Here is an 8,234-nt window from a genome sequence, read left to right as displayed (position 1 = left end):
CATGGGGGTCTACAAGGTGGAGTTCCCAAACTATGCTTTCTTTGGGGGGGGATATGAAGGGAAGTCACGTGACTCACAGCGCTCGGTGACTGGGGCGTGAAGTAGGCTTTGATCGCCCCACCTCCTGACTTACAACGGTGCCTTTCTAGAAGTGAGAGAGGAAACCGCCCCACTTGGAAGACTGAAAAGGGGAGCAGAACATAAAAGGCGAGTTAGCAGCTGCGTGTGGACCCAATGTCTCTGTGATCCTTGGGGACTTCTGCCTCTGGGGGCCAGTTATCTCTGCTTCTCTAAGCCCTGACTGCAGCCAGGACCTAAATGGTCTTGGAAGGTCAGGCACTCCACACCCCGCATTCAGGGCCTGTTTCCTATTAAAGTGAAGGCATGAATTTCATTAAAATCCTCGAGGAATACGATTTCAGACTCCACCATCTGAACCTCCATTTTCATCTGGAGATACAACCAGCACAGAAACTCAGTTAATGCGCTGTGTGGGGAAATCAGCAAGCCTGAGACTGCTGTCTTTCTGTTGCCAAGATGGCTTAGGTGGCATCCGAGAATCTGGATTTGGGGGGAAGTCCCATTATTCCCTGCTTGATAAGAGTGGCTCACGGTGGCTAAACTGTTTGCACAAACCGTGTGACTTAGGCTGAAGACCTGCCGCCCTCCGGAAAGTCTGAAATTCTGGTTCACGCTAAGCAGAAGGTGCCTGTAAGACCAACCAGCCCTGATAAAAAATCTCAGAAACTGCCCTGGCTGGCGTAGCTCAGTAGATTGAGCGCGGGCTGTGAACCAAAGTGTCGCAGGTTTGATTCCCAGTCAGGGCACATGCCTGGGTTGCAGGCCATGACCCCCAGCAACCGCACATTGATGTTTCTCTCTCTCTCTCTCTCCCCCCCTTCCCTCTCTAAAAATAAATAAATAAAATCTTTTAAAAAAAGAAAAGAAAAAAATCTCAGAAACTGACCCTCTAATGAACTTACTGATGGATAACTTCCCGCACAAGTTGTTGCAATTCCGTGTTGGAGGGATTAAGCGCATCCTGGAGACCATGTGAGAAGACTCTCAAAGCTTGCGCCTGGTTTCCTCTAGATTCGGCCCCACATGCCCTTCCCCTTTGCCGATTGCACTTCGTATCCTTGGCTGGAATACATCGTCGCCAGGAGTTACCTGTACATGCTGAGTCCTGTGAGTCCTCCCGGCGAGTCGTTGAACTTGGGGGTGGCCTGGAGCACTTCTGACATGCACGCTTTGAAACAGTGGTCGCTAAGCCTGGCTGAGCATAAGATTCCCCGAGGAAGCTTTATAGACAAATCCCAGAGTCTCACCCTGGACCTACGGACTCAAGATCTATTATCTTTTCACAGCTCTCCAGATGTTTTTTAAAATGTAAAATCAGATAGGAAGACAGGTGGCAAATGCCTCGGTGAAGGACAATCGGTGCAGAAAAGCTATATTTTCTAGGAAGAAAAATAATACAGTGTGTCTGCCACGTGGAAGAGGAGAGCCCAGCTCAGTATGACGTGATTATTGACTGTGAATAGTGTCTACAGCAGGCAGAAAGCAAAGCCTTTCCTTTGTCTCATTGAACCTCTTATGGTAGTTCCAAGAAGGAACAAGATAGGTTCTACTTCCAATAAGGCTGCAGCACGACAAGAATTCAGCCAATGGTAAACGTGTCTTTGGAGAATTGGGCGGGAATACAGAGAAGCAGCGGTCTCCCAGTTTTGGCATCACTAAACCGCGACAGTCATGCAAATGAACTAAACACCTTCACAGGAAAGCAAAAAGCTAGACGACAGGCAGCCAGAGACTTTGGCTGCTGCAAAGAGAGGGGGGTGGGAGTCAGTTGGCTTGAATGATGCCTCCTAGTTGCCTGTCAAGGAGGTTAAGAAAATGACCCCAAAAGGTTCCTGGAGAACTCACAGTCGCAAGGGGAGAGGGCTGGACAGAGAACTGAGGTCATCAAAGGTGTGATGTGAACGGCCATCTCCAACTCCTTTCTCATTTTTAGGGCCTCATTGACTCTGGCCCGCCAACAAATTCTCCAACAGAAGCCTTTGAATGGCATTGTGTTTATTATGTCATGGATTAAGACAATCACTTAATTTCTAAATTTTAGAATGCCTCGAAGCTGGTTTTTTAGATTGAATGCTTTTACGGGCATGTTTAACAAACAAAAGGATGTGGCATGATGATGAATCAAGTTGATTTCGATGAGACTTCTCTTTAGGGGAAGTAGGAAAATACATCCCTGATGGATTTTGCTTTTCAATAACAAGTTATTGAACCAATTCATGGTAATATATCCTGAAGAATCAAAAAGCCTTCATTCATAAATCAAATTGTATCTACGGATCAAAACAAAGGAAACGGGGGAGGGTGACAGAGGGAAGTGATAACCACAAATATTAGCAATAAGCGCCGGCCTCAGATGCCATGGCATTTAAAGCCACAAACCTTAGAATGTAATAATAAAGTGAATTTTCAGAGTGTAAAGGAGTCCCAGGAGGAATTATCCATTTAAAAGAATATGAGGTGTACCTTTTCTGGGTTTGTATATTTCTTAAATCCTAACAAAACATTCTAATCCAGTTCGCAGAGGGACTCAAAGGTAAGTTCCCAGGAAGGGAAATAGAACTTTATTTTACCTACTTCTGTAGTAACTTAATATAACTTATCTAGTTATCTTTTCCCACGAAGCATCCAATCGCCTATCCTTTCATGCTTATCCCAAAAGACTAGTCCAGCTGGACTTAGTCGGCAAACCCAGGAATGAGGGTCCAGAGGCCTTGGCTCTGCCATGAACTGAATCTCGATCTGCCTGTTGCTAATAAGTTAAATGGAACAAGAATATTTTCCCTCCCTCTCTCACCAGTTCGTGACAGGGTTAAAAGTGAGATTGTAAGTGTGGGAGTGTTTTGGAAACGTATAACAGAAGCAGGTCCCAATTCATTTGACCCGTGATCACGCGCACCTTACATCCCCTAGAAAACGAGGATAGGGAAGAAGTCCAACCAACTTATCTGACATCTTAGTACTGGAGGATCAGAACATTGAAGGACGCTTCTGAGATCCAACACTGGACGCAGCCAGGACCGGGCGCCCCGTCTCCTAAGCCAGCGAGCGTTCTGTCTGCGGACTCCATCACCTCCTCAAACAGTCCCGCCCTGCCTTGCCAAAGCAGCTCCGAGAGATGGCAGCACTCGCGGGGCAGCCAAAGCCACAGCCCCACCAGGGTGCGCCGGCGTTGTCTGCGGCCCACGTCTTGAGGGTCTCCCAACCTGCCGGGACTCTAATACCCCCAGAAATTCAAGGCACAGTATCACCACCATCTTTACTACCAAATCAGAAGATTCTTCCCCAGAAAGGACTAAGACCTTCTAAAGTCATCTTTCAGCATGCAGGGCCCATTCTTCCACTGGTTCCTTCCCACAGCTCCTGCAGAGGAGTTCACAAATCGGGCATTCTGGGCCAACCCCCCTCCCGCCGCCCACTGCCCTTGGATGGATCTCTGACCTCGCTAGCTGCTCCTGGAACACGGTGAGCACGAAAACCCTATTTCATTTCTGCAAAGGTGAGAGATCTGAGACCATGAATCCTCTGGGCACCACACAGGTAAATTGTTTTAAAAATGCATTTGTATGTATAAGCAAGGCCCTCCATGGCAAGGAATCTTTTGCATTTTTAAAGGCGAGTTGTGCATTCTGACACTATAAATGGCCGTGAAGGTATTTCAAATTATCTCCCCTTCACTCGCTGTATTAACGGAGAGAGTACATTAAGGGCAATCAAGTTATATCTTTATCAGAAAAGCTTCCAGGGCTGCCATAAGCACCGCGCTCTCACCGCGCTGTTGTCTGCTCCAAGTTTTATAATGTTTTCCAGACAGAACACAGGCATGAGATAGCTCGTCTTCAGTCTCCTGGAGGGAAATATTAAGAATCATCACCACGACGCACTCCATCAGTGGTTTCCTCATTTTGCTCCTTCCCAGACATTTGGTGCAGACTTGATGTTCAGAGTCACCTACAAGGACAGGAGGTCACGGCGTTGACATGCTAATCAACAGCTACAGTGTGTTCGGTGCCAGTCACGTTCCGAGCCTCTAACCTACCCTGTCTCTCATCTGACAATAATTCTATAAAGTAGATGCCACGAACCCATTTTGTAAATTAAAACCACAGTGATTCGATGAGGCTGCCCGGCTCAGGCTGTATAGTTAGTAAGTGGCACAGGTGGGGTTTGTCTCGAGACCCATTCTGCCTCCTTCTTTTTTTTTCTATTTTTATTGAATGTATTGGGGTGACATTGGTTAGTAAAACCATATGGAGTTCAAGTGTACAGCTCAGTACACAGCGTCGGCACACTGCATCGTGTGTTCGCCACCCAAAGTCAAGTCTCCTTCCGTCCCCATTCACCCCCCCTTAGCCCACCCCCCCTCCCGCACCCCCTCTCCCTCTGGCTGTCACCGCACTGCTGTCTGTGTCTATGTGTCAAATATATATATTTTATACATATAATATATAATATACATACTGCTTAATCCCTTCACCTTTCTCACCCAGCCCCCCTCCCCACTCCCCTCCGACAGCTGCCAGTCTGCTCTGTGTGTCCACACCTCTGTTTCTATTTGGTTGGCTGGTTTATTTTGTTCATTAAATTCCACATGTAAGTGAGATTGTATGGTATTTGTCTTTCTGACTGGCTTGCTGCATTTAGCATAATAGTCTTCATTTCCATCTATGCTGCTGCAAAAGGTAAGATTTCCTTCTTTTTCGTGGCCATGTAGTATTCCATTGTATAAATGTATCACTGCTTTTTTATCTACTCATCTACCAATGGGCACTTGATTGGACTGTTTCTGGGTGTGAGTTATTGTAAATAATGCTGCAATCAACACAGGGGTGCTACAGTCTTTCAAATTAGTGCTTTGGATTTCTTTGGCTATGTTTCTAGAAGTGGGATTGCTGGGTCAAAAGGTAGTTCTGTTTGTAATTTTTTGAGGAAATTCCATACTTTTTTCCACCCTGGCTGCACCAGTCTGCATTCCTACCAACAGTGCACGAGGGTTCCCTTTCCTCCACGTTCTCACCAGCATTTGCTATTTGTTGATTTACTGATGATACAATCCTATAATACAGCGGTCCCCAACCGTTTTGGCAGCAGGGATCGGTTTAGTGGAAGATAATTTTTCCAAGGACAGGGCGGGGGTGGTGGGGAGAGATGGGAGGTGGAGCTTAGGCAGTAATTGGAGTGAAGCTTCACCCACTGGGCCGCCACTCACCTCCTGCTATGCGGCCCGGTTCCTAACAGGTCACAGACCGTTACCGGGCCACAGCCCGGGAACTGGGGACTCCTGCGATAACATATCATCTGTATATTGTGTTGTGTGTTCACCACCCGAGACAAGTCTCCCTCCCTCTTATAAAAGGTAGTTAGAAGTCTCCAGAATCTGGATATGAGTTAGACAATAATAGGAATTAAACAGATGCAAACAGTATTTAGAATATCTTTTTCTCCTTCCTACCTTGGAAGTACCCACTGAACTTTCTGTCTCCAAAGCCAGGAACTCACAAGGGTGATGAGAAGCAGCAAGATGACCGTGTGAGAAATCCAAGCAGCACACTGGAGAGGTCAGAGGCTATGACTTTGACCTCAGTCAGCTTGGGTTGGAGCCCTGGCCCGACCTGTTACCAGTTAGCTGTGTGACCTCACTTAACCTCTTGGAACTTTACCTCCCTCTCAGTAAAATAAGAAAACGTCCTTATAGGCTTGAATAACACAAAGCGTGCAGTATACTTTTGGCCTTCTGTGGCATGTTCAATAAGAGTTATTTTTACTGCAACTTTTGCTGTTAGGTTGCTTTATAAAAATAAAAGACACTGTTGGCTTTAAAAAATCACAGTTTCTGATTTAACTGGTTTTCGTTGGCACCTAATGGCTCTACACTTCTTGACTTAAGAGAGCCTTAAAAACAAAGAGTGGTTTCTGCTTTCAAGAACAGATACTCTTGTTTGGGCTTAGCGGACACTGAAGTCTAGTTGGACAGCTCCCGAGAGAGCCCACGTGACTGCTCCTGCCCCTTTAAACAGGGAATCCGTGCTACGAAGAGTGTGAGGTCAGAGTGTCTAGACTTTCTCATTAATATGTCAGTCCCTTAAACACACATCCACACATTCTTATGTCTCCATAGTAAAATCATAGCTTTCATATCCACCATTCTCAAACTCTTTAAGAAATTGTCTTGTATGGGATTCCTGAAAATACGTTAGCAGCCTAGCCACCCACAGAGCTGAAATGAAGACCACCCCTCCTCGATACGTCTCCTGCCCAAGGAAACCTCCCTACTAGACTTTTATTGTCTTCTCACTTACAGCATAATCCAAGAGAAGATGGAGACGGCTTCCTATCTTGTTATCAAGATAGAATGAGTTAAAATATCTGCAATGCCCTGCGCGTAGCAATGCCCGAGCGAACATAGCCTACCGTCATTGTATTTCTTGAAACACCACTTTGGCGTAGATGGTTTGGGGATAAAAAGGTATTTTTGGTCAAGTAATTTTGTAAGATACTGGGTGAAATGAAGTTAAAAAGCGTTCTTTCAGGCAGGACTTCTTGCAGCTTTTCAGATGCTAATGCAGACCGTGAAGGTGTCAGAGAGGAGCGTTCCATATGTTTCTCAACTTTATTTCACAATAGAATCATTTTTTGTGAGTAAAATATATTAGAGTATCACATGGATATTCTATGGAACACACTTTTGAAAATACTATATTAGATTCTTTAGTAGCAAAATTGCAAGAAACAGAATTTGGGACTAAATATTTTCCGTAATTATAGGTGTTGAAGACATACTGACTCTAACAAGAAAGTAACTTTTAAAAAATGAATCAATGAGATAAAATGCATGGGGAAAAGATCTAGCCTGAAACTCTTGGAGCCCAGCACTTTACCTGGCCAAGGTAAGAGTCCCTGAGACCAGGGTCTGCAGCGGGAGCCTGCTGCAGCTTGGAGAAGAGCCCAGGTGCAGGGGAAGGTGGGGCTCCCACCTCGGGGTTCACACTTCGAAGAGAAGGACATCAGGTATGGTGCTGCACAGTCATGCCTTAGAGCAGCAGTCCCCAACTTTTTTGGCACCAGGGACCGGTTTTGCAGAAGACAATTTTTCCACAGACTGGGGTGGGGGAGATGGCTTTGGGATGTTTCAAGCACATTGCATTCAAGCTCACCTCCTGCTGCTCCGCCTTGTTCCTAGCAGGTGCAGACCAGTCCCAGTCCCTGGCTCAGAAGTTGGGGACCCCTGTATTAGAGTCTGCTCCTCTCTCCCTTCCCCCCAACTGACTTCACCAGCTGTATCAGCTTTTGCTAGGGCTGTCATAACAAAGTGCCACACACGGGGTGACTTAAACAACAGAAACTTATTTTTTTTTTCACAATCGTGGAGGCTGGGCATTCAGCATCAAAGTGATCATGAAGTTGGTTCCTCCTGAGGCCTCTCTCCTTGGCTATAGACAGCCGCCTCCTCTCCTGTCCTCACATGACCCTGCCCCTCTGTAAGTCTGTGTCCTAATCTCCTCTTCTTGTGAGGCCGTCAGTCACTAGATTAGGGCCCCTCCTCCCGAGTGACCTCATGTTAACTTAGTCACCTCTTTAAGGGCTCTGTCTCCAAACACAGTCCCACTCTGAGGCTCTGGGGGCTAAGATTTCAACCTACGGATCTTGGGTGGGGATAAAGGATGGCAAGATGCATCCCATTACACCAGGCATAGCTCTTCCCTGGCCTGCGAGACGGGAGAAGGTGCTGAGGTCCCGCTCCAGGTCCTGCATTTCAAACACACACACACACACACACACACACTGAAGCCCTCTGCTAAGTTATCTCTCACCCTTGTTTCTTGCCCAATTTTCTCCAACCACTTCAGCTTTCATTCTGTCTTCCCCAAACCCAGGGGGGTCTCTGTGACTCAGGACCATTTGTGCAGTCCAGTCCCTTTGAAAAGAGCTGCCACAACACCGTGTTTCCCCGCCAATTCTCCACGCCCATCTTTAAGGGTCTCTGTAGGCCCCTCCCACCCGCCTTCTCCACACCCAGTAACGTCCTGGGCTGCCCGGAATCTCCCGCTGCATCCACAGATTTAACACCCGCAGTCTCTGGGAGACCTGCCCAGGTGGTGTTAAAGCAAGGGTAGTTTTCTTTTACTGCTGGGGACAGGGGACAGTCAGGACACAGG

Source organism: Phyllostomus hastatus, unplaced genomic scaffold (genome assembly GCF_019186645.2).
Source record: "Phyllostomus hastatus isolate PE091 unplaced genomic scaffold, TTU_PhHast_1.1 phas_contig_150, whole genome shotgun sequence".
NCBI lineage: Eukaryota > Metazoa > Chordata > Mammalia > Chiroptera > Phyllostomidae > Phyllostomus > Phyllostomus hastatus.
Note: the sequence above shows the minus strand (reverse complement) of the source record.